The sequence below is a fragment of the Lonchura striata genome, chromosome 2 (assembly GCF_050655825.1).
Source record: "Lonchura striata isolate lonStrDom1 chromosome 2, ASM5065582v1, whole genome shotgun sequence".
NCBI lineage: Eukaryota > Metazoa > Chordata > Aves > Passeriformes > Estrildidae > Lonchura > Lonchura striata.
In genome coordinates this window covers 90,400,413-90,428,386 of record NC_140704.1, presented here as the reverse complement: position 1 = coordinate 90,428,386, position 27,974 = coordinate 90,400,413, and the positions used below count along the sequence as shown (strand labels likewise).

General features: G+C 36.1%; 1 long non-coding RNA gene across 1 annotated transcript in view; it reads left to right on the top strand.

Annotated features, from left to right (window-relative positions):
* The first annotated feature begins 1,384 nt into the window (after nucleotides 1-1,384).
* Nucleotides 1,385-27,974, top strand: part of LOC146768333 (uncharacterized) — a 69,872-nt gene continuing 43,282 nt past the window's right edge. The window contains exon 1 of the long non-coding RNA XR_014952804.1: nucleotides 1,385-27,974. This exon is cut by the window's right edge and continues 18,122 nt beyond it. This is a non-coding gene — a long non-coding RNA (uncharacterized LOC146768333).

Genomic DNA, 27,974 nt, shown 5'->3' with positions numbered 1-27,974 from the left:
TTTCTTATCCAGACTCTGGTTTCCATTGACTTTTCCTACAAATTCCTGTGAACTAAAATTTTCAGCTTTCTTACAGTGCACTGTTTCTTTTGCTTCCCCAAATGTAGCGTGTTATGGGCTTGGTTTTGTCTGAATCAAAATGGATGCAAACATCTTGGAGAAAAAAAAGGAAACTAGTGTCAAGATCTATGTTTTGGTTCAGGAGGTAAACCAAAATGCAAATTTACTTTTTTGCTCTTAGTCAAATATGTTTCCAAAATAGTAATAAAAATATACTTGTTTCTTCCTTTCCTTTCTACAACCTATAACTTCAGATTTATATGCTTCTTTACTAACACCAGAAGACTTGCATCACAAAAGCAGTAGCTTTAGTAGGAGGTACACTGTAAAGTGGGAATTGACTTCCATAAAAGGACACAGGGCTCTGAATTAATACTTTTGGTGAAAATATAAGGACTGTGTCCTGAGGCTTATATTGTCCTTATGCTTGCACTGAAAGTGTTCATTTAGTTTGTGTTGAATATAGGATAAGTGACTAGGTAAAATTTTTTTCTTTCCTGTATGACTCTGACTTCTGTTGTGAGATATATTCAGCCTGCTGACATATCCTTGGAAAAGTTGTAGTATTTTATCTAGAAAATGTCAAAAATGAAAATGTTGCTGTAAAATGTGCCAATATTATCAAATTCCCTCTTTCATTAAGGCTAAGATACTTTGCTCAATTTGACTGATCAGTTTTTCTCTGAGACACAACATCCGATGAATTTTTTATTCTCTGATGTGTTCTTTGAGCTCTAAAGAAAAAATATGCCATGTTTTTCTATTTTTTAAATTATATGACATATAATTTAATTTGGTTCCCCTTTTAAACAATTAAGGACTACTGGCAATTTTAGCCTATATTTATGCATATATAAAATGTGAAGGTAGTCTGCTATTTAGAACTGCTTTGACGTGATCATTTACATGCTTAAAAGGTTTCCCTCCAAGTAATTAAAACTCATGTTTTTTCTTCTGAAAAACAGAACAGAGCAAAACAACACCAACTTGCTTTTCCTATATTTTCTTACAGTCTATCTGTAGCTTCCCTTTTAATATAAAAATTGAATCTGTTAAATAGAAAAAAGTATGATGAATATGATAATTCCTGTTCTCTTTTTATTGCAAGAAGAATGGGGATGGCCTCCAAAGATCAATGAAATGAAGGAAAGAGGGAAAATTTTGTAGTAGAAAATGCATCTCTCTGATCAAAAAGGTATGCTTATGTAACACTTATTCAGGTATACTCATTCACTGTCTGTACAGATAGGTGTTGAGTGTTAAATGAAGAGGGAACAATTAAAATTTCTTCTGGATGTTGCATCAAGTATAGCAGCAGTAATTCTACTGCAGCTCTCTCAGCCAGACCTCACAGGAGAAGTGTTCCATCCCTCTCATTGACTTTGTGTCCGTCCTCTGGACTTACTCCAATGGCTCAATGCCTTTCCTTTAGTCCCCCGAGCTGGACGCAGCACTCCAGGTGGTGTCTCAGCAGAGCAGAGAGGCAGAGCCCCTCCCTGGCCCTGCTTGCCCACACTGCTTTTGATGGTGACCAGGACATGTTTGGCTCCCTGGGCTGTGAGTGCCCATTGCTGGGTCACCCTGAGCTCCTCATCCCACCTACACTCCCAGGTCCTTCTCCTCAGCGCTGTTCTCAATCCATTCTTTACCCAGCCTGTATTTGTACTTTGAGCCACCCCAGCCCAGATGCAGGACCTTGCACTTGGCTTTGGTCAACTTCAGGTTTCACAGGAAGCCACCTCTCAAGCCTGAGGTGTTGCATATTAGAAATCAGTGTAACAGTTACATATCTGCCTCCTTGCTAACTGCTTCACCATTATTGAAGAGTTATTTTTCTCTTAGATATGAATAATCTCTACTGTTTACTCTACCTGGAGGAAAGGAGAGGCATTAACAGTCATTCATGATGCTTTTCTCTGCTGAGCTATATTGTGCAGCAGAATCAGTTCATTTTGTCAAACTTTAAAAATTTTTATAGAACCTGAACACTTTCAAAATATACTCTTGACTACTTTAGCTTCTTATGAAGCTATATACATGATTAAATAAGCTGAGAAAAAAACATCACTTTGAGAGTGTTTTATTTTTAAACCAGGAAATAATGAAGTGATCATAAATATTAATATATTATTGGAAAGGCATGAGAATTTTTGGTTGTATTTTCTTTTTCTTCACATTAAGTTGGTAATTTAATTGCAAAGTTTGCTGTTCAGTACATTTTGGTGTAGAAGTAAGATTTGCCATTTATTTCTGTGTGCTTTAATTGGAAGAGTATGAAACTTCTAAATTAAGTTGTTAAGCCTTTTTAACATACTGTATGTGGCAATACAAAAGACAGGTTGTCTGAACCAGAATGTGTGTCCAGATGTTATATTGCATATACTGTTTTTACTGTAATTAATGTTGTATTCTAGCATACTAGAATGTATGCTTTATGTATTTTACTTGAAACAAAAATGTCATACTTTAATCTTGTAAGTGCCACATATTCTAAGCATTTGGTGAATTTGACTCAGATCTCCTATACTTTTATTTATGGTGTAAACATAAAGCAGTTACCAGTAAATTTTAAAATCATAATTAATGAAATCATGCTTGTCCTTTCATTTGTCTTTGTGTGAAATGGGGGTATAAAAATGAAGGGAATTTGATGGGACATGCATCTTTCATTGATTAACTTGAAAGAAAGATTGCTGTTGTGGTATGGGAAAGTTAATTTCACTTGTAATATGGATTCAACATGTCTTTCAAGTATAATTTCTGTGGTTGCTCCTTTGGTAGAATGTAACCTCAGTTACACTCTCAGTGCAGTTTAACAAGGTTGTATGGTACAACTGACTACAGAATTATCTATCTAATGCAAATCCCATGGAAGGGATTTGGATTTCAATAACCTTCAATTGTGTCTTCAGAACACTGACTTTATATAGGGTGGAAAGCAACATGTTTTCCTGTTACTTGTACAGTTCTTCAGCGGTCAGTGCCAAATTAATTGCTGCGAGATCAAGAGACCATCGTTATAATGCAGATCACCTTTCATTTGAGAAAAGATTTCTCTTACAGGATAATTTAGAATTTTTTTCCTCCATTTTTATGGTGAGTCACTCCTTTTTTCTAACCTCAAACCTCTCTTCTGACAGAAGTATGTTTTCCAGTTAAAAACAGATCTAGGGTAAGGTGAGAAAGCAGACTTGTTGACTTCAAGGCTTTTATATGAAATAATCATGGATGCTGCTGATTTTTTTCTTCTTTGTGAAAAGAAGGTCAATGATATTTTTATTTCAGAAATAGAAGGTGGTCAGAAGTCATACTATTGGAAAGAATTACTTCCTACTGACAGATCCCAGCTGATGAGGGGAAGCTCCTAGCTCAGAGTGGCAGTCTGCCAATCCTCATCTCCAATGGTGACTCTGGGGAGATGAGGGTTAGGGAAAGCTTTGTGCACTTGTACTTGTTCTCTGATCCTTTGTCCTTGTGTTTTTCCAGGATCTGCAGCTTTATCAGGCATGTGAGAGGGTGCATCCTTGACCAGTTCTTTTAGTACATGCCACGCAGAGCTCCTGAATTTGGCTAATCTGTCACTGAGCCTTCTAATACTGACTGCTTTCACAGCCTCCTGTGGCAGTAAATAATGTTAGCTGTCTGTTTTTTGTCCAAAGAAACACTTTTTTCTGCTTTGGGCTATCTCTCTCCCACTGCTTTTATCAAGAGGCCACCTTATACTTGTGCTGCAGGATTTTCTGAATCGCAGTTTATCCATTGTTTTTGCGGCATTATAAACCGCAGTCCTACCTTCCCACACGCTATTTCTGTCTAAAATTGGGGTCTCAGGCTGTGGGGTGTTTGATTTTTTAAATTTTTTTGTTTGTTTTTGTTTGGGCTTTTTTTTTTTGTGTGTTGTTTTGTTGTTTTTTTTTTTTTTTTTTTTGTTTTTTTTTTTTGGTTATTTTTTTCAGTTCCTGACCTCTGGCTATGCAGCCAGCTTGACTACTTGTGCTCAGTTTGTGAACATACTGCCTATAGGAGGAGTCCAGCTTTATGGTGTTGGACACTCTTGGGGTTGCAGGACTGCTGGTACTAAATTTCAAATATGATTTCTATGGTGCTGCCAAAGTCTGCCACCCCTTAACAAAACAATAATGTTGTTTTCCACCTCTATGGAAGTTTTCATATGAAAATCGGAAATGTTTATATACATATTAAGGAGCTCTTCTTTAAATGAGGGTTGCAGTAAGAAAGAAGAAACACAATATGTTTCTAAGCAGAAACTCCTAAAATATACTGTGCATTAAACGATATGTTTGCACTGCCTCATTCTTTTTATATAAACCATTAAATTTGATTTTATTATATTAGAAGTTAAAATTGCTTCAATCAAGATATAGCTTGGGATGCTTTGGGATTTGAGGGTTTTTTTAACTATGATTTCTTGATTATACGCTTAAAATCTGCAGAGAAAAAGAGAAGAAGTGATTAAAATGTTACGTTCTGCATATGTCCTCCAAACACACAGAGTTTTTACCGCTAAAATAGGAAAGTGATGACATTATTATGAGAGAGCCTATATATAACCTATTTAATATAAAATGATACTCAGCAAATGGAATTTAGGTCAAAGAGCACACTGATTCCTGTATTCTAAGTATTTTTAATCTTTCTATTATGAGTAGGGTATTACCCATGTTGTAGTTCTTGAGGTACAATAACTAAATTTTCCAGCTGACCACCCAAATACTTTCAGGGTTTCTTCTTGAAGCTTGATGAAATTCTTGTGTCAAATTCAGGAATTGTCCACATTTGAACATAATCTTCAAATTTAGTCAATGTTACTCTTAAGAATATTTTACTATAGAATAGTTAATGGAAACTCAATCCTAGAATTATTCCTATTTTCCAATGTCATGACACAGCAAAAGAGGTTATATAAAAAAGAAAGACACTCTCTGATCACAGTGCTACAACAAGCAAATGTCTGAGTTCAGTTTTTGAGAGAATTGGTTTCTCTAACTTTGGGAATGTTCACAGTTGAGGATGAGAAATATATTGTGGGTTTTTTGGGGGTTGTTTTTTTTTTTTTTAGTTTGGTGGGTTTTTTTTTCTTTTTTTTGATTGTATTTTTTCCTTCTTTGCATGACAGAGTCAACAGTAATAGGTTGATACTCAAAGATACCACTGTAGTACTGCAATTCAAAATAAACCTGGTAATAAAATTACTTCCTGCTATTGAGAGACCCTACCACATGGCACTGTAGTATTGTGATTCCTTTTCTTATGTACTGTTTTGGCAGACATTTATTTTCTACAACTCCACATATTCTATAGTTCTAAGTCCTAAAGAGGCTTTCAGCTTTTTAAGGGTGCTCTTAAATTTTTGGTGTCTAGCCTATTTTCAGCTGGCTCTGCATACATGTCAAACTATGCATGCATCTGTATTATGCAACTGTTCATGGACCAGAAAGCAAAGGTTGTTTCAAGAAGAAAGAACTGTTTATTCAGGTGAATCTTTGATTTCATGCACTATGTTGTCCACAGATGCTGCAGGTTTCCTGTCTCTCCTTATTTGATGACTGCTTACACATTGCAGTTTTATTCATTGAACTTCTCCAAATATGGCTTTGTTCTTGGTAGCTTTTTTCTTTACCCACTTCCGGAAGAGTCTTTGTACATGTGATTTCAGACTCTGGACTATACTAAATATAAATCACTAGTCTGCACTTCAGTTTATGAGAAGACACTTGTTTATTCTAAGAACTTTCTGCTTAAATATAGCTATTGCAGAGAAGAAGCTGACAAATTTGCAGGGAAACCATTTGGGTTTAGGGGAGAGGTGGGATGGATTAGGGCAGAAAGAAGTCAACTAAGTTTTTAAACATGTACTGCTTTTAAATTTCCCTATGCCTCAGTGCATTAGTTGGCATGTCACACCATATTTTCTGAGCTCCTTTGTATTATGTCACACAATGTGACAGAGATAATCTTTGTGACAAATCACAGAAGCCAGTGTGTCAGTGGGGAAATAGGAAACTGACAGTTTTCTGAACAGTCCCATAAAAACACTCAATAGATATATGTAAAAAGCAGCTTTTTAAAAAATTAGAATTTAGAAATCCTCTTGCTTGAAGCCTTTTCTTCAAGCAGACTAAGGAGTATTAATTTTAAAAATTAGTAAAAGGATGAAAAAAAATCACATGGGAGGGGCTCTGGATGATGCATGGGAAAAGCCTAGACTGGAATGGTGTAAAGGGGATCCAGACCCAGTTTTCCCTTCTGCCCCTACGGCACAGTTGTCTGAGATGTTCATTCAGCAGTTTTACAGTGTTAAAGCTTCCCACTGGAAATCACACTGACTCCTGGGTAGCTCAGGAGCATCTTCTGTATGAGGAGAGCCAGGAGGCATTTTACTAGCTGTACTAAAATAAATACCTGGTATTCCCTCTGAAACAGAGGCAGACTGGATCAGTAGATTCTCTCTCCCACCCCTCTTTCTGTCTTTGCACTAAATAGTAATTACATGTTTAGGCTTTCTTTCCTGGTAAAATGCTGATCTTGCTTGTGTATTTGTACTCATTATTTGTATTCATCATGGTTTATGGTTTCTATTTTAAAGACTCACCTTTTGCCTTTCGAGTTTTCTATTTAGAAAATGTCTCTTCTGTAACAACAACAAAAATGTCTTTGGTTCTTGGGTGACACAACCCTGCAGCTGTTTTAAAAAGAGAAAGGTATTAGAGGTGAACTTTCACATTTTGAAAAACCTTTGCTGTGTATTGTACCTGTTTTCTCTTTTGTCTTTTTTTGTTTGTTTTGTGTCTGTGGTGTACACTTGCACACTAACCAAAGGTACACATCTCTGCTCAGTCTATGCAAACCCAGCTACAGCATTCTCACTTAGATTACATAGGCAGCCCACAAATTTAGAAGTTGGCGGGAGAACCTTTGTCCTGAAACATAAAGAAGAACTTATGGGTAAATGGAATTGGTGAATATTTACATATGTAATAGGCTCTTAATATTTTCAGTGGTTCTTTCCAAACAATAGGAAACAAACAAATGGTTGGTGCTAAAATTAAATTACAAATGTAGAACTATTTATATACTATTGCTGTTAAAGATAAAGCCCTCAGGGTGTTTAAAAAATAAGATCATATTTCTCTGTTACAATTACTTCTAACAGTTCCTGTTTTCCATGCTCCTGGGCAGCTAAAGCAGTAGCATTGCTTTAGGGGGTTTTCTGAGCAATTTGAAAAACTCACCTGTGGGTGGCATATCCCCCCTTGTTTTCGAATATTGTTTAATATAAATAAAAAATATTTTAGTAGCTCCATCTGTCCCAGCTGTGATTTACATTCCCTATGACAAAAATATTACAGTAGTTTGAGATGCTACAGCAGCAGTAATGGCTACCCTAATCTTAGAAGCTATGATCCCCAGGTTAGCCAGGACTCCCATCTCTCCTATTACAAAGCAGTCATCTCTTGGCAGAGGGGTCATCTCTGGTCAGTTGGAAGGGATATCTTAAACTCCTGCAGATGTAGAGATTTATATACATATATAAATATATATATCATAGTGTCTGTGCAGAGTTCTGTTTATTTTTATGGGTAAGCAAAAGCTGCACTCTGTTTTTGTCCTGAATCTTGAGAGGATGAATAGTTGTAAGATGTTTGTTTTTGTAGAACTTCAGTATGTGAATAACATCTGCATCCTCATTCTGCACTGTGAGGAGGTGGGGGATGAAAGGGAGAGAGAAATGCTGCAGGGTTCTTTTGGAACTTGGTAAGAAAGACCTGACAACAGATGGAGCAATAAAGTAGCTGGTTTAATAAGATAGAATAAGAAGAGGAACACAGAAAGCAAGTAAGTCTTACATCCGTTCAGATGCTGGGAACTGCATTTTCATGCAGCATTAGATGGATCCTGAATGGACTTTCCCATAGCATGCTGCAGAGAATGGGTTCATGGGGAGCTCCCTACTCTTGCAAATGCCCTTGTGCCTTCTTCATGAACCTACTTCAGAGGGATTGAATGTTACCTTTAATAATATCCACTAGTCTGCCACACAGACTGGCACTGGGCACCCTGACAGGTTACCTTACAGCAGCTGCACAAGCCAACAACATACAGGTTTCTCCCAGGATATCGGAACAGGTAGAGATGGCATTGCCTACTCAAGACTCTAAAATCTTCTGCAGAGTTCTTAGTACAATATCTAGTGGGTGCTAGTTACTGGTTTTCAAGACAGTGTTTTTAACTAGGGCTAGGTTGAACATTCATGGGGAGGAGAGGCTGGAAACCTCGAGAAAAAAAGAAAATTCATGCTTTTCCTGGATTCCTCAGGAGTGGTCACTTGTGAACTTGAAAAGCTATAGTTATGTGTTTTGCCATATAGTTATGTAATTTTCCTACTGTAGTAAATCTTGATGACTGCAAAGCTATCTCTGATGGAAACAGCTCAGGGATTTATCTTTGATCAGATAACTGCTAACAGTGAGTCAGAGATGTGTTTCTCTACTCCCAAATTTGTTTTCTGTGATGATAGAATCAATTGCATTTTACTCATGCTGATTCTGAAACAGGAAAATAATTTGTTGAATGACTCTTGCTGATGCCATCAATATTTAAGTGTTCCTACAAACCTGTAAAATAAGCTTATGTTCTTTTAGGAAGAAATTGCACTCTGTAATGCAAACCAAATCAAATTTTGCACTTGTACAGAGGGTATGTGTGCAACACACACTCTACAGGAGTTCAACATTTTTTGGGGAAGAAGGATAATTCAGTGTAATGTCCTGTTGATCACTAGTTGCTAAACTTCAGTTATCTCAGTTTTGAATCCAGCAGCTTGATTTAAGTACATCCATCAGACTAAGGTCTGATACTAACTTCCTTACTGCCATTAGCAATCCCATATATGTCTTCAGTTAGAGGAAAAATTAGTGTCTGAAATCACAATTTCCTGCATTCCTATCATTTGTTATGTCAGTTATGTAAAATGGTTTCATCAAAATATTATCCACCTTCCAAGCCATCACAATCTTGGGTTTTGCTTGTTAATATAAATTGCTCTCCATTAAGAAGTTGCTTGCAGTTGATTATATGTGCTGCTTGCCTTGGTAAAAAGAAACTTTTTTTTTTTTTCATTTTTGTTGCTTAATATTTAAGGGCACCATAAGCCATTATATATCTGCAGCTATTATGGGAAGGCATAAAAGTCATGTCTTTCTTCCTGTTTTCCAGTGGGGATGTATTAAGAGTCACTTCTAGTACACAAGCTGTTTCTTGACCTCTTGTGTTTCCCTTTGGCAGTCTAATTCTCTGCAATTCCTTGGATTTCAGCTGAATTAAGATTTTTCTAAGCCAATTTTAAAGTCTGTGACAGCACCAGGCATTTGAAATTTATGTACTCACTTTCAGCAGTGGTGTTACAATCCCTCACTGTTAACCATCCTGTTAACCCCTCTGCCATGTAAACATTAGTTGGCATTGTGCTTTGAAAACTTCTAGCTGAGCTGTATCATTATATTGGGATATTTATGCAGCACTGTACAGAATTGTATAATTGTTCCAAGTGTTCTATGTCCGCACAGTTCTGTGATCTGCTGTTACAAGCAACACTTTGCTGATTTGATTTTTTATTAGTTTTCTGTGTGTTTTGTAGAATCTTTGATACAATAAATTTCTCCCAAAACTGAGATTTTTGTATATTAATACCTATTTATTAGTAGTATTTATTGTCTTTCCCACTTCATGACTGCTTTCATTTTCTTACCCTTACCCTGTAATCTGAAATTAGATTACAGCTATACCCAACCTGTAACATGATAGACTGAATATTGTGTTGAATTCACCCTTTTCTTTTTTTGTTCTTCCTTTGGAGTGGGACAGTTTTTCTGGTGATGATGGAGTGACAAAAAAAACTTTAATAAATATCTCCTGTTTTACTAAATGCACAAATAATACAAAATCAGTGAGCTTTTTTTTTTTTTTTTTTTTTGTATTACGGGATTCCATGAAAGCTTTGGTGAAGGGTATTTGGCTGAAAAATGTATAAAACAACAGCTTAAAGCTTAACCAAAATCTTAATAGTTTTAGGGGTTTGAGACAAGGGCCAGTTGGCTGAAAACCATCTCATAAAGGGAGTACGTATATTTTCACTATTCAAAGTGCTTCTGTCAGTTCTTGATATCTCTGGAGTGATCAGGAAGGGGAATGTAGTGTTTACGTATGTGGCATGTTGGTTGTATTCTCTGTGGTACATACTCCTGACCTCCAGAACGTCCCAGAGGAGGTGTTGCTCAGATCTCACATATGTATGTTGTTTGAAATAGTAGTGTACTTCAGCTAAGAAGTACTGTTAGATATTAATTTTGTTTGGGAAGAATCTTCCTGCAATGTATTGCTTTCCCTCCCTTTCTCTTGTTTTGATGAAATCCTGGTTGATGTTATGTCAGGGATATTTATGTTTTTACCTCTTCAAGGGTATTAAACCCACAGAATCTGACTGACTTAGCAGTTCATTCTGCATTTAGCTTGGTCTTTCTGCCTCCTGTTTAGAATTCAGTTCATTTCAGACAAGTATGTGTGCCTTACTTGCACTTTCCAAATTTGTGCTTTATTTCCCTTTTCACTTTGACAACTGTATTCACGAAGTGAGATTTCTTGTTCGTTCTCTTTTTAATGATCGTGAATAATTGAACACAACCTTTGAATTTTTCTGATCCCCCCTAACAAAATATATGAGGAAAAAATATTTTGCTGGATTTATTTTGTTTTATCAAAGTTATATTTAAAGTCAAATTTGAAGTGATTTCTACTCTGTTTGTTCACTTGCAGACTTGTTTTCCAAACTGTACAAAAGTCTGACTTTTAAATATTACATGACAGTTGAGGCTGAATATAGTGGATTGTACTTGTTTTTATGTATCTGCAATATTGAATGTCATGAAAATTTTGAAGATAGGAAATTCAGTGCAGTTCTGTTTTCTATCATATTGAGTTAACATAAACTTTTTATTATTATTGATTTGAAAGGTTTTGGTGATTAAATATATTGGGAAATTTTAGTGTCTATGGACATGCATGTATGACAAATGTCAGAATAATCCCACTGATTCTGATTGGTTATGCCAAGTTGAATTCTTCATAGGAAATTTTTTTTATTTTCATGTTTGTAGAGAACACTGTGTTCCACTGTGTTGCAGAGATATAAGCAAAATAACAGGAGTGTCACTGGCAGCTGAATGTTGGTGCTGTGTAGCTTGGTGAAAACTGACATCAGAGCTAGCTGGAAGAATGGAACTGATGTGACATATTTGAAGACTTTGAAACTTTTCATGTCAGCAAAGGAAAAATCCCCAAATTCTTTGTAGTTTTATGTAATAAGATGATGCAAAATACTGGAATCAGAACTATTTCTTTCCCACCCAGATATTTCACTCACATACTTTGAGCTTGAATAGCTCTACTATTGTAACTTAAACTATTTTTGTCAAACTTTTTCTGAGGCATCCAGCACTTATACAGGAAAACTACTAATTAAGTGTAAATTTTGATTTGTTTGTCAGAAACCATAACTGATCAGTGCAGCTTCAAAAGCTGGACAGATTAATGGTGTTCTATCTTTCATCCCAATGGTAAAGCCAGCTAGAGTGGTGTTGCAGTGATAGATGAGTCTATAAGGATAATTGGCAGATGTTGTTTTTTTTTTTCCCTCTGCAGCTCTACTTAATATTTTAGTTTATAAGTATTTTTTTCTTTTTTTAGCTTGTCAAAGGCTTTGGAGCCATTTTCCAAAACCATGCATTTTAAAGACTATGACAGTCTGGGTATAAAGGCATATTCCTTGCACATGGCTTCCTTACTCTGACTGCCAGGTAATGCCTTTGTGCATGAAATCACACTCTGTGCAGGTTTTTTTTTCGAGATGTATACATTTACAGGACATTTTGGCCAAATCTTCAAACTGCAGATAGTAAGGACAATAAAAAAGCAAGAGAATAATCTGGTATAGAATTTAAAAATAGTCTAATTGGTCAGTTAGTAAAAAGAAACAGCAGGAAAAATTGGAAGGATAGTATTATATGAAGACAATAAAGATATCTGCCTTGAGGTGTCACGTCTTGGAGATCTGAAGGGACATCGGAGTTTTAAGCTCTTTTGTTTTAATTTTCTTTTTGTCAAATATTTGTTACACTGAAGCCTGCTCTTTCCTGGCACTGACTTCACAAATCTTGAGCACCTGAGCTCTGAGATGGGAAACAAAGTCTAGTTAAGAATATGACAACAAATAAAGGCTTTGACTGCCCTACTCCTGAGTCACATGGGAAGAGTTTCAAATGAAAAAATCTTCATTGGATTTCAAGTAAAAAATTTTTTCAGAAGGTTGATTATGCTTGGGGGCAAAAGAGGGAAACTTTCCTACATTTACTGTTAAAATATCATGTTGGATGCTTTTGCTACTCTTTATTGTTTTTCTTCTCATAGTTTCTACATTGTGTATTTGATGAATTATAAATTATCTTTTATTTGAGATAATCATCCAAGAGGACACTTGAAAGAAGTTTTATGTGTGAGAGAGTGATGAGGTAATTTTGGTTGAAGTTTTATTTTTATGAATTTTTTGTTATTGTTGGTGGTTAAGTTCTTTCTTTGTGTTTTTTTTTTTTTTTTTTTCTGTGTAATGAAAGAAGTGTTACTAATTTTCTTTCCCTAATTCAGATATCTGCAAAAGAAGCTTTTTCAGAAAGATTTGCAAAACAAGCGTTCAACCAGGAACAGAAGTGCTGTGAAGAGGTGCATGATGGTAACATATTGCAATGTATTCTTCAAATCATAGAACTGGTACATAGAAAGGAAAAATTTAAGATGATTTAATGATAAAGATGATAAGATGATTTAATGGTAAAGGATTTTTTTATTAAAGTCACTTTCTTACCAAGGTATCATTGCCTAATGATTACAAAGATTTGTTGCTGGAAAATCTAGTGACTGATGACATTAAAAAAAAAAAATTAAGAAAGCTGATAATAAAGACCCATCTTCCACTTTGCCTTGAGCTCTGTATTTTTGTACTGATAGCTCATTTGGTACAGCACCGAAAACAATTCTGGCTAATTAATATAGTTAGTATTTACTGAGGATCCTTAAGCATCAGCAAGTTAAATTGAGTTGTGTAGAATCAACAGCCATTGGTTGTTTGCTGTTTCAATATCTCTCAAGTGATTCAAAATTAGGTTGAGAGCAACTGAGCAGGGAAAGAAGGAACAGGAGGTCTCAGGATACTGGGTTTGAAGCATGGGAAACCATTAAAGGCAAGGGAAGTTGATTGACTTTGTAAATTTTCAGGGATATGCAATGGGCACATGGATTTTATCAGTGTCATTGGTATTGTGGTGTAATAATGTTATGATAAGAGACACTGTGGATTTACTGAAACAACTGCTGTGCTTTGTAAACACAGAAGTAAAGTTTCAAGAGAGACAGGACTGGAGAAACATGAAGCTGATGAAAAATTCCCAGGAGGAGAGGGTTACTAGATGAGCACTTCAGGACGAAAGACAACAAGCAGAGGTGGGAAATCTGAATAAACCTTCAAGTCAATAACTTATATAAATTGATTTGGTTTCCTGTTCTTTATTGTACTGAATTTTGGTAAGTGTTTGATGTCCATACTTTCTTTCTCAACTTCTGTGCTGATCCATAAAGATACCTTGACCTCTTGTACTTGACATTTTAAGTGTTTGGGAATTGGCACCAGGAGGTGCTGCTCTGTTATGACTACAGCAGTGAAGACGGTAGACTTAAGAACAGTATAATTTAAGAAGCTATTTATTAGAGTTAAAAAGTTAATTATAAGTTAAGTTAAAAAGTTATTTATAATAGTCTTTCCCCTCCAATCTTCAGACTAGCTGTAACTTTGCTGACAGATGAGACGATCATCGGTTGGTATTCCACATGGTGTTTGTTAAAGGAACCTAAGCTTCATGGTGAGCAACACCAACGGAGCAATTGTGTGCTGAATGAGCAAATGAAAGAAATATGCAACCAGAGCAGCTCTTTTAATCATGTTTCCTCTGAAAAGTAGTGTGTAGGCAGCTTTTGTGGTATAAATACTATTTATTGTAAAATGTCTGCTAAGCATCTTAATGCAAAATTTTCAACCATTGTTACTTGTGGGTATGTTAAGTCAGGCTCTTACAAGAAATGAATGCTCATCTTTTGTTCCTTTGTCAGTGAGGCAGTCTCTGTGGGATGTTGAATAATTTTGTTCTTTGTTCTATGTAAAAAAAAATATACTAAAAAAAGGAATAAATTACACTAACTTTCTTGTGCACAAGAGAACAAGGTTTGAAGTGATGAAGAAGTCATTTGTCTAAACATTTACAGTGTGGAAAGAAAGGGAGGAAGGTTTGTACCTTTGCTGCAACTCGTTGACTCCAGAACTAGTATTATGTAGGCAGGATGATTTTTTTTGTTGCTAACATCAGTAGATGGCATGGCTTGGAAAGCTCTTACTCTGGGTGCTTGCCATGGTTCATGGAAATGACCTTGTTTTTCGTTTTGTGCATAACCATGGAACAATCATAGTATTTGAGTTTGACCTCCTAGTGCAGGTTCCTGTGACAGGCACAAGGTCTGTGCCCTTTGCTGTCAGTGAAGAAAATCTCCAAACACAGCTTGAAAAATACAAATCAACTCCTCCACCAAACTAACAATAAAGCTAGGGAAGTGTAATCTTTAGCTGTGGTGTTTTTTTTTCCAGGGGTAATTTTACAGTGGCCTAGATCAATATTGAAATTTTTATAATTCACAGTAGAAAAATAAGAAAAGCTGGTGGTTTTATTTGCACCGTATAACTTGGAGAAGTGCATTATTATTTTGCCAATGGTTGCCAATTATTTGAAGTTGGTTCTGGATTTATATTTTTATACATTACTCCAAGAAGTACATCAGAAAATACACATTTCCTATGATGGGGGGCAGGATGGGTGGGGGGAGAAGATTATGTGGTTTTGCTTAAGAAGTTATTTATGCAGAGTGCTTTTTAATATATTCTTGCTTTAAACAGCTGTATGTAAGGGGAAATAAAAATAGTTTCCTTTTGGAAATTCTGCTGTTATAAAAAGTCCATGTTAGAAGCTGTTTTTTCTCTTAAATACCCATTAGGCAGTATCAGCTGTATTAATTTATATCTACATCTTGCATGTCTAAATCAGAAGCTGGATCAGGTCTGAGCCAGGCTATTTTAAAATATCTCAGATCCTGATGAGCAAAAATGTTTATTGTAAATTTTCTCATCAATGTTAACCTTAAGTTAGTACTGCAGATCACTTTATTTTTGAACAAGATCTATATTTTCTGTCCTTGAATCTTCTAAAAATATGATTTGAGCAAGCCAAACAACAATAAGAAAAAAGAGATTTGAAAAAATCTTTCTGTTGGTTTTGACAAAACACTTTGTGGAAATACAGTTTCTGTATTTCTGCTATGGAAAGCTGAGAGTCTTATCCTGTTGCTTTTACTTGAACCTTCTTTGTACCATGAAAAATCAACACATTCTGTGCCAGGAGGCTTGTTCTCAACACTTAACTTGAGTGGGAAGCAGATGATGTTAAATGGAAGAACAACATATGTATATGACAAAGCTTGTCTTGTCTTCTAACAGCAGCTATTTTTAAGGAAGGGTAGAAGAGCTCCTTCTCAAAAGAGGAGGGTGCTGATAACATGTAGCTTTTGTTTTCAATCAGACAAGGGTAAGATTAACTAAAGACAATTTTTAGGCACACAGGCTTCATGTAAATTTTTCTGTGCTGTGTTTTGTAGTGAAAAAAGGTGTTAAAATGCTTAAAGACAAGTAACGAGCAAGCCCATTTATCTGAATCTGCAGCTTTAGTTCTAGGGTTGTGTCTAGCAGTGTGAATAAAGCTGGCTGCCTGGAAGCTGTGTGGAGAGTACCTGGAGAGTAGTTAGTGAGCACAGGAGAGAAACAGCTGGGAAGCTGGGAAGGTTGTCCAGAGAGGTTGTGGATGCTCCATCCCTGGATGTGTTCAAGGCCAGGTTGGAAAGGGCTCTGAGTAACCTGATCTAGTGAGTGGCAAGCCTTCCCATGGCAGAGGGGTTGGAAGATGATCTTTAAGGTCCTTTCTAACCCAGACTATTCTATGATTCTAAGCTTGTTGCTTTGCTTTATAGCTCTCATGCTCACTGTTATTCCTTGGAAAACCTTTATTTTTGTTGAAGTTAGATGCTCTGTTAAGTTATACTGCTGCACATTGCTCTACCTGAATAATCTGGACTGTAGTCATAAATACCCAAACAGGTACCAGGTGTGAAGGGGACAGATTTTTGTAATATTTACTGTTGCCTTGCTACTGGGCAATAAGGGGCCATGCTGGTGTGTAGGCACACAATTTGTGGTAACTGGGAGTGGGGCTGCAGTGGAGCCTCATCCCCAGTGGGCTACAGGTGTGCAGGACAGGTGAGCAGCATTGAAGGTGATGAGACATGCAGTGCTGACCAATCACCACAGGGTGCAGAGGGCACACAGGTGTGAGGCATGAACATGAGGGATATAAAAGCTTGGACTGAAGAGCAATAAAGAGCAGCTGCCTGAAGCTTTCTAAAGAGGTGTTGCTCTGTGTGGGCTGATGCTTTCTGATACTGGGAGGTGATGTCTATGTGTGGCTGTCTCAACTGCACCACGTGCTGTGACAGCAGTGGTGTTGATGTGTGGGTGTAGAAGACACATCTGTGCACATCAGCAACACAATTCTGGCCTGATTGCTACAGGTAACTGTAGGGGGTATGTAAACATGTGCTGCGTGAGCCGTGTGGACACATTGCGAAAGGGTGTCGGGATAACTGATTGAGTATGGACCTGCCGCTGCGGAGAGAAGGCAATGGGGAAGCAAGACAGCCAGAAAGGGTGCAATAGAGTAGGTATGGCAAGTGGATTAGGAAATAAAGCAAGACTAAGACTAGTTGGGAAACTCAAAAAGGAAAATAAGTAACTCAGAGGACAAATGGTGCAGAATTACAAATTAATTATTTTCATGGTGAAGTGATTTGGCCAGTTTGTGTGAAGGGCAACATTAGGTTCCAAAGGTGTGTGTTAACCTGAAGCCCATTAACTGAAGATAATGCATAAGACCTAGATGGCATTCTAGCCTGCAAAGCAATATATATTTGACTTGTTCTTCACTCTGTCTGATGTAATGCTACATACTAGAGTTTTGCCAATAGACTTTTACCTGTTTATTCTTGAGTACAAAGTCTTGTATTTGCACTTAAAAAGATGATATAAAATGAGCTACAAATACAGATTGAGTTGTATAAGTAAAGCCTCAGAATATGGACAGGCAAGGATGAATTGTTTTAGAGCAATGCTTGATTTTATTTCAAATACTGGAAGAGGATAAGAAAAAAAAAGCAATAAGAACATGATAGCTGTGGGAGTTTTGAGTGGAATTTGAGCTGGCTATATTATCTTATCAAAGAGGTTTGCTCATGTTCTCATTAGAGGTTTTGTTTTTAGCTATTTAAGTGAAAAGGTTTTCAGTAAAAATATGATTTTTAAACTGGTTACCATGCTTTAGATTGGGTTTACAATTTTATCTTCAAGGGGAACCCCTTCTCAGGAGGTACTTGCAGTAGGTACCTGAGCTATCTTCTGTCAACCATCTTCCTGTTTACGCACTTAAAAACCGGGGGGAGCATGGAAAATAATCAGTGTTCTGCATGGAGCTTTGTTTGCTGTGTGTGTTTTCCCTGCCTATTTCTCTGTGTAAGAAAAAGGCAAGTAGAGCTCAGTTTGGAAAGGTTACAAAATGCTGCTTTGCCAGCTTACCTGGAGGATATTTTGAGGTTCCAGCTGTTAGAAGGAAAGTGAACCACTTAAAACCTGCCTAAGAGATTGCTTATCACCATCTTGCTGAGCCTATATGGCTCTCTCTGTGGGAATGGATAAGAATGTGCCAGATACCCAGTTTAGAGGGCAAGCTTCATACTACTTAATACAAATGTCATTCTTCCTCTCCAGACAATAATCCTGATAGAACAATAGTCACAAGAGACAACTTCTCTTGCAGAAGGAAAGGGTCATTGCATGAATAGGGAGAAGTTTTCCCAGTTGTATTAAAATCTTCTGAACTCTCAGTATGAGAGAGCCCAGTAGCTGCTGAACTCTTAATGGAGGCACTCAAACAAAAATAGACATTTTCATCCAGCTTCAGTGGATCTGAAACACAAAAGTTTCCATTTAAAATATGGTTCTTGAGCTGTGTATATAGGAAATGGACATGTTTCTTTTGTAGTACAACTTACTTTTTATTGCTTATTGTTAATTATAGAGCGGAAGCACAGGAGTTGGCTGTGGGCAAATAATCAGGAATGGGGAAGTGGTATCAGTCCATCTGAAGAGTGTTATATCTTTAATTTTTCATTGTTTTTTTTGTGAAGTAAGGACAAACGCACAAACCTAAAAAAAAAAAGCACTCACTAAGGAAGACAAGAAGAGAAAACCTGTCTCTTTGTACTTACAAAGCTACAATATATTTTACAGGACAATGTTTATGTTCACAGATAGGATACCAGAAGAAGTCAGTAAATAAGACAATAATCAGTGAACTTCATGAGATAGTTCCTTCTCTTTTATACTGGATGTTTCAAAGGCTTTATCTATAGGGTAACTCTGTTTTAGTAGTTAAACTTTGCAGTGCCTCAGACAACATCTGTAACTAAAAAAGCCCTGTGGGCAACTGGAAAAGGTTCTGTTGGCTGCAGAGAGAATAAGGGACAGACTTCAGTAAAATATGCAAAAAGTGGCAGATATGTTTTGTGAATGCACTAAATAGTTCCCTGCAGAGATGGAGAATAAGATGAAGGGAAATACACAAAACTGATTATGCTAAAACCAGTGCTGCAAAGGCATGCTTGAAAGGACAAGGGTAGACAGCTATGTGAGAAAATCTGCGTACCACATCCTGTGCTTAAACAGTGAAGGCCAAAGCTGAAGAGCTTTGGGCGACTGAATTTGTTATCTATTTTCATTCTCTCCTGGTGTCCCAAACCACTTGTGGCAAAGACATTTTGCAAGGGTGAAGCTATTCTTAAGTTTCTAAGGCCCAAGCCTGGGCTTCTTTCCTACTATTTAACATGTTGTTTACCCTTCCTCACAAATAAGCATGACATATTTGAGGGGTGGAAATGCATAGTCTGTGTTTACTGTTGTGCTTATCTTGCTGTATCTGGCTTGGCTTTTTTTTGCTGAAGAGTCTCTGTAGTCTTAAAATTTGGAATAAATTAAACCTTTGCATTAAACAGATAATTTTAATACGTAGAAAGTATTAAAGACACTCATTTCTTCAGCATTTTGGTGATTTTTTCAGTTATTTTTTAAAGATGTGAATTGAACAAATATTATTTATTCTATGCAGTGCTTATTTATAACCTGTTGCCTCAGACCCCCAGCTGGGTAACAATTAGCATTGACTCTATGATTCAGATGACTGATCAATTGTTTTTTTATTATATCATCTTCTAGTATATTATACTTCTATTACATTATATGACAGTAACAAGAGCTCACACTAACCCCAAAACCTGTGACTCACTGCTGAGTCCTGACACAGCTGTGTATCTGATTGGTCATTGAATCTAAATACCATCACCAGAATCCAATTAAGCAATCACCTTGGGTAAACAATCTTTAGAACACATTCCAGATGAGCACAACAATGAACAGAGATAATAATTGTTTTGATTGTTTCTCCTAACTTTCCTAGGCTAGGCTTGAGAGAACTCTCTTCTCTCTTCAACTGAAATGAGAGCCTCCACAATAATCAGCTTGCTGATCCCTATGGGCAGGGGCACTATTCTCTGGGTAAAACACTGACTGGATGCCTGAGCCCAGAGAGTGGATGGAGTTACATCCACCTGGCAGCTGGTCAGAAGTGATGTTCCCCAGAAATGATCTCAGTGTTGGGGCCAGTTCTGGGCAGATCAACAGTATTTTTATCAACAACCTGCATTCTTAGCATTAGAAAAATCAAAGGGCAGAGCTTGTGCATTGTCACATTGCAACACAAAATAACTCACAGAAGTAGGCTAGCTGTAAAAGGAAAGAAAAAGAAACCAAAAAAACCCACTTTATTTTCTGATTCCAGTACATATATATATATAATAGCGAAATTGACAGTGGATTGGAGGGTGAAACTGCCACCTCTCCAACCACACTGGTTAAACCAATAGCCCATCAATTCTCTCCACCCACAAAAAAGAATGCAAAACAATCATTATTTGAATGAACATGCATGAGAAAATTCAGCTGAAATATGTAAATATCAGAAGGCATAGGAACTTTTAGAAGAACTTTAAAACTCTCAAAAGAACAGGATGACAGTGCATTGCATGCATGCATGAGTTTGACAATAATTAATTTGGCTCTGAAAATACATATATTTTTGTTGGAAGTGCATTTCTAGAGTCTGCATTTCACTTGCAATGTTTATCTACCACTAACCTGTCCTCTCCTGTTCTTCCACTGCATGGTTCACTGCTATTATTCTCACATCTCTCATGCATTTGATGAAAATATAGCACTTGAGCTTAAAAAAGGAAGTCTCTTGTTTCATTATGATCTCTTTAGTTTGCCCCATTAACTGGTTGAAGAAGACTTTTGTCCTTCAGCCGACTCTTCTATTCCTTTCACAAAAGGCTTTCGTTCTTCTTAAAGGCATTTTCCTATCACAACTGGATTCTGCAGGCTTTAACTTCAAAACTGTAGTAGGCACTTTGACACTGAGTGCCGTTCTGCTCTCTGCCTCATGAGAACCTTTCCTGCCAATGTGTTGGGCCAGCTCTCCCTCTCTCAGAGTACCAGCAGTAAGTTTGCTTAAATTTGTCCTTCTCTTGCCTTGCTCTTTGCTCAATTCTGTGTTTTATCAGAATTAGTTATTGTGAATTATCTTCAAAATTTTGCATTTTTAAGAAAGTGCAAAGAAGAAGAGACTTCAAGAGTTCTACAAGTGAAATTAGTCAGACTTGTAGATGACAGTCTTAAAAAAATTGTTTAGGGAGGAACAAGTGCTGGTTGAATCAACTGTCAAAAATGGTCTGTTCTGTTTAATTTTTTCTGGTTTTGTGGTTTCTTTTTTTTTCTTTTTTCTTGTTGCTATGAACCTAGAACCGATTAGGGTGATGACACTTCTTTTTTCAGTATGGTTTTATAAATGAATGTGTGGGCATTTCCAATACTTGGTCAGGACAACTATGGTTGTGTAGACACAGTGAGTGTCTTGAAAACTCTTGAGAAGCTCCAAGAATGGGGTTTTCTCAGCCTGTGAAGGAGGCCTAAGTACAAAGGAAGCAGCAGAGATCAAATCACTCTGAGCAGTAGGGCTGAAACACCTTAATAAAGCTGTTTTATTGCTGCTACATTTACTGGTGCTAACAACTGCCATCTTTGCAATGGCTCAGCACAACTTTCAGCTTAGTGATTCACAAGCTTTTTACAGGGAGGAATAAACTAAAGATACTTCTGCAATGTTTCTCCTCTGCATTGGTTTTAAGACTTGCATAATGTCTTTCTGTTTTTTAATATGCATGTTTTCAGCCATTAGGTTGCTGGTTATAACCTTTATATTTTCTTTTATCAGTGCTGCTAAGTCACTTGTCATTCAAACAATGTAAACTTTAACCTGTTCATCAGCATCTCTCTCACTAAATACAATTATATTGACACCCAGTGAGCTATGGGGTGACAGCATTCTTGGAGGAAAAAAAAAATAAAGCAGAAAGCAGCCCTCTGTCTTGTTTAAATTAAACAAAGATGCAGGAATCCAGTACCATACCTGACTTCTCATCAAAACTGGAGAGGTTAAGCATTCCTGTTACTAAAAGCATCAGCACAGCTGAGGCAGACAGCAAATATTCAAACTGCAGTGCAAAACTGGTAACAAAAAGAATCAGATTAAATTATCATAAACCCACTTTTCTCACTGACACAATTATATCTGAAGACTTGTGCAGCACAGCACAGCAAATACACAGGTAAGAGTCCAACACAAAACTCAGAATGACACATTTCTTCTTTACTCCAAAAGAGAGGTTTAGAAGACAAACAAATCTGTTGTATAAGTAAAAAACTAACATCCCTGGTTGTCTATGGACTTGTTCCTCATCCCCTAGTTTTTTCTTCCTTGTCCTCACTGCAGCCCTTCTACCTGATCTATTTGACTGAGGAAAAACCACACCACACAAGTACAGCAGCATACCAACCACTATGTGCTGACTTAATGTCAGGCGGTTGTCACTTGATTACACAAAGATCTAAGTTATAAAGTATTCTTTAATTATATACTTACCTATTTTTTAATGAAACATGTAAGACTTTAATGAATGTATTTAAGGCAGCTCCCTTTATCAAATGTATTCAAATGTGGCTACTATATTAAAAAGATAAAGGGGAGTGCAGTCCCTTATCATAAAGTCAATCTGAATGACAGAACATCTTACAAACCTTCATATGTGCATCATGATGAAATGTTCCCTTGAATGCTAAAAATAGGCCACTAGTCTTTTGGTAACTTGGTGCCACATTCTTTAAGGATTTGGTAGCCTCATAAAAGTGCATCTACCAACACGAAAAGAAAGAATTGAAATAAAGGAAGAGCAGCAGCTAATCTCTGAAACTGAAAAAAATTATCTGCCCAATTAAGAAAAGACTGCTAAAAGAGACAACTGAGCACCAATCTGCCATGTAAGAAACTGATTTTTCATATATGTATAGATTAACATTAATGTTCTATCTGACTAAACAGATTAGTTAGGATTTGGACTAATATTTGAATTTTCAGTAGGGATCCATAGTATGGATTTATTAGCTCTACTTGACAAGGATTGGGAATGTGATAATCCAGATATTGTACAGACTGTCTTACATAAAAAGGAATATTAAATGTTTACTGCAAACTAGTTGCATCTTTCTGTAATGTAAAATATCTGTTTTAGTTCTTTAAGTCCAATTGTTGTAATTTGAAAAACACAAATTTAGTAGTTTTGGACGTTCAATGAATTGTCTGCAATTGGTTACTTTTTTTTCTTTCAACTTAATTGTGTAGAGGAAGATGTACAAGCCAAGTATGATGAAAAGTTGTATGAGGCACACAATTCAAATAGAATAGGAAAAATGTAGTCATGATTTTCACTTAAAAGTAGGCTAGGGGCATGCTTAACCATGGTCTGGGGTCTGATACTGCATTTTAGAAGTGGAGTGTGTTTCTCTAGCTGTTTGTAGTTTGAGCAGATGCAAAATACTTGTTGATTCCTGCACATTCAAAAAGTGACTTAATACAGTGAGACATGACCAGACTTTAATGGGAAATGTGCAGTAGACAATCATCACTATAGAAACTCTTCCTTCACTTTGAAGCTATGTCATGTAACCTGTTTAGGGCTTCACAATTAAAATATATACTTTTGTAGTAGGAGAAATGCAGAGTAACTTTCAGTAGGTAATGGTTTGTGCATTTGTTGAAATTGCAGTTTCGTTTCAAGAAAAGAAACTCCAAATGCATGTTCACCTCAGCTCTCTCCAGCTGAAGTGCTTTTCTTGAAGAAGAGATATATAATCCATAGAATTGTTTTCACAATTGAGTCATACTGTTATGCTTATATAAGATACCATTTCAATAAATCCTCCCTTATCTGAATAATAATCTTTAGTTCAATGGGAGTATGAACAGTGCAATAATTTCAAACTCTGCATTGCTTTTGGTGTCACTTTTTGGACTTCTTTCTTCTATTCTTCTAGTTTTCTAAATGTATCTTATTCTGATTTCCATGGCTTAGTTTTTGTTTTCCAATTTTTTATTGTTATTCAAGCATTTTTTAATGTCTTTTGGAAAGTAGTATAATCAAGTCAATGTAGTATTAAAATATTTCACTATATAATTAAATTCAGGTCTTTGAATACTTGCTTCTTACATGAAGTACAAAGATATTTCCTTTATGAAGTCAATAAATTAAAACTCTACAGAGCTTAATCAAATTTTAATGAAATGCTGTTTTATCACACTATGGTGTTTTCTTTCATTGTCATTTTTGACATTGGTAAATGTAACTCTTATATTTCCTAAATGTCTTTGTGGAATATAAGGAATAAATATAAGCTGCATTAATGATTACCGATTAATGATTTCTCCTTGTATAAACAAAATTGAGCAATATTATTTTTTTTTAGTTTTATTCATATTCTCTTAAACTGGATTGTCTGCTTCAGTCCTTTAAAAGAACCCCATAATATTGGAATTAGTTTCACCTCTTAATCAGTGCATTCTTTTGCTGTTGAATAATTTAACTTTTTTTCTTTCTTTAGCTCTCTAATTCCTTGAATAAAAAACAAAACAAAAAACCTGCACAACCCAGAACCAAAAAATATCAGGAAGTGGATTAAGAGGTGATATATCTGAAGTGGCTGCAGGATGTCATTTGTTTACTGATATGTGGCATATAAAGGACCTTTCATTTCATAACCCTGTAAAAATAGAAATGTGCAGGAGTGTTACAAAGCAGTGAAGGGAAGGAATGAAATAAAGGGCTTGATAATACAGATTATGAAAGGGAAGATGATTTATATGAATTGTTTGATTTTCTGGGGAGTTTTTGAGTTACTTCACTAGGTAGCATGTTTTGGTTTTTTTTTTAAATGTTATTTCAAGCATCTTATTTCTTATTCATTAGGTGTTTTCTTCAGTGTTTTAGCAGCACACAATTTCTACTTGTTTTTCACATTTTAAAAAATATATTTGTAAGTTAAAAAATAAGAATAAAGCAAAGAGAAAAGTGGTAAATTACTGAGCAGGGGAATGCTCGTTTTAATGTACTATGAAATCCATAATTTTCAAGATAGTTTTTGAAGTTGGCCCCACCACCCTTTTTCCTTTCTTTTCCTTTTGTCTGTAATTTCAAGCTTCTTCTATATGGCTACATTGATAAGGCTGTAGGTCCATTCTTTTGGAATAGAAGGAGATAAAAATTTATGTTGCCAAAGGAGAGATTCTTGATTTCAGTTTTAATTCTTCATAATTCCCACCCCTCTTATACCCCTGCAGATTATGCAAAATAATTCAGATACATTTTTCAAGGCTCAAAGGGGTTGAAGGTGGATTTAGGATTTAATTTCACTTTTCTCACACTTGTGTTCTGAAAGCATGAATGATAAATGAGTTGTGCCAGCCTACTCAGTACTGCAGTTTGAGAAAAGGCAGTTCTTTCTACAAAAGATACTAGTTAAAAAAAACTGTTGGCTAACCAACTTGGATTTCAGCCTCATGATTTTTGAACATGATTGCCAATAGCTGAATCTTGATTTATCAAACTGGCAGTTGCACTGGTAATTGAATGGATGTAAAGTGAGACCAAAGGCACATCTAAGGTACATTGAACTATTCAAAAAAACTTGATCCTCTGCAAAAATTATCATTTTCTTAGTCAAAGTTAGACAATAACTTGTCATCTATCCCACAAGGTTTTATTTAAAGATTTGATCTTAGATTGAGGCCCAGCTAGTCACCATTGTCGCATAAATTAATAACTGAGTATTTCTGATCATATATGTAGATGTAGCCCTGCAGAACGTGGTAGATTTGACAGCAATAGGTTAACAGGTGTAGTCAAGGATCTTGAAGGTGTTTTCCAACCTAAACAGTTCAATGAATCTACAACTACTGATTAAGTGTATTTAGGATAGTCACATATATGTGGAAAATGGAACAACTTGGAAATTGTCACAGAAAAGCACATGAGCAGATAAAGGGAATAGTTGAATGATGTATAAAGGTAGAGTGAGTTTGCAGAGGAGATAATATTAAGTGTATGTATAGAAAATTAGGATGAAAAAGTATTTTTGAGTGTACAGTTTAAAAGAACATTTGCAGCTTTTGTAAGAGCTCATGAGTGAGCCAGGAGATGCAAATGGAAGATGGGCTTTAGTACCAATGTTTTGAATGAGCTGTGAGGAAAAAAAGATTAAAACAGATAGCCTGCATGCAAGAAATGGGTAATTTAACAAGGATAGGATTAGTCTTGATCTGGTTTCTGTCAAGAAGTTGGACATGTAGCTCAGTTTAATTTGCCTGGACTTCATCAGTGTGCAGTGCAACTCTAAGGAAAATTAATCTAATTTTTTAAAAACACCTCTCTTAAAATGGAGTTTCTTGCCTTTTGGAGTTGGCTATTTTTTTCAAGAAGAAGGATGCCTTAAGTAGTAGCCTCACATGAACTTCCTAGCCTGTAGGCAACTGTAGCTAAGAGCTTCTCATCTGAAAGAAGGGTTAAGAAGTAGAAGAATGTCAAAAAATTACAGGGACAAGAGTGTTGGTGAGCTTCCTGATTGGCAGAAAAAACCCAAGTTTAGTTTCCCAAGTTCCCCAGTTTAGGATTGGCTGGACACAAAAGTATTTATGTTTCTGGCCACAGGAAGATCAAGTTAAACTGGAACTCTGAAGGCACAGCTAATTATGATATAACCTGAAGCATGCTTCTTTCTCAGGGGCCATCCATGGCTTTTGACAGGATTAGGCATCCTTGCCTTAGGTTGTCTGAAGAATCTGTCTCCACATTCATTTTGCAATTTTGAGTACTCAGGTCTCACTGCTATTCATGGCAGTTTTTCCAATGTAAAAAAAAAGCACTCTTTATTGATTAGTTGCATATCGCCTGACTCTAAGGGTCTCTTTCGAAGCAATTCACTAGAAGCCATAGAAGTCTTAAGTAATCCACAGAGATTTCTTGCAATTCAGTGGACTAATCTCTGTGAAAAATGAAAATGGAACTTCATCTGAAACTTAGAGAAATATGTTATGTATTTAATTAACTTTTCCATATACTGAATTTTCTCTACTTCTATTTAAAATGTCTTTTTGGGAGGATTATATTCTCTGGGTCATTTTAAATATCTAGGGTTTTCTATTCTAGAGTGTAAAACATTGCATTTATAGTATCTTTCTTTTTTCCCCCCTTCAAATAGCAATTTTTCTTTCATAATTGTAGGGATTTTTTGTCACTATCACATTGAGTAACAGAGGATTAGACTACTCTGCAGCAAATTTGTATTCAATGTGCATAGCTGAATTAAGGATAAAATACACTTTGAAATTTCTTGAGAAGTCTGAGAGTTGGAAGAAGTTATTTTTTTCCTTATGTTCTGTGAGAAAAAATCCTCTGTAGTACTTCTTTAAAATCCAACTGGCTTTGTGTGCAGAGACAAGAATTGATAAAAATCTTTTTTTCTGAGCATTTTCTCCTAGACATTCAAAAAGATATGGGGGGAATGTGGCTTGACTAAACCTGCATTTTCAGTTTTCATTGGGGCTAGCTGAATGATATTGCATAAAAGAATGATGTTCTTATTCTTTACTTGAGCTTTTCTTTTTTTTTTTTTCTTTTTTTGGAAGGGGCTGTTCCAGTCCTTTCCCTTTTAATCGGTTCCCGTCCCATCATAGGAATACTGCTATTTTCCCCTCAATGAAATTTCAAAACTTCTTATCTGTTCTGGATATGAGGAGTTCTGACATCCAGAGTTCAGATCCTCTAGGAATTTTCCCTCTACGTCCATTACGTTCTATATTATTGGAAACTTTTATCCCATGAGCAACTTCTTCTATACACAAATACATTATCTCATAGGTTTCATTAAGTCTAGTTGAAGTCAATAGGAATTCTCCTCTTTGCCTTTGCAGATGCTAAAGGGTAGGTAATTTTGTGTTTGGGAATAAGGACTAGAAATCAAAACCAAACATTTATAAAACATACTTGGGAGTTCTGGTTTTATGTTAACCACTTGTCTGTTCCTATGCTATGCTCTGTCAAGATAACAGTATTTTCTATGAAGTGATTATTCACAGCCAATTAAAATA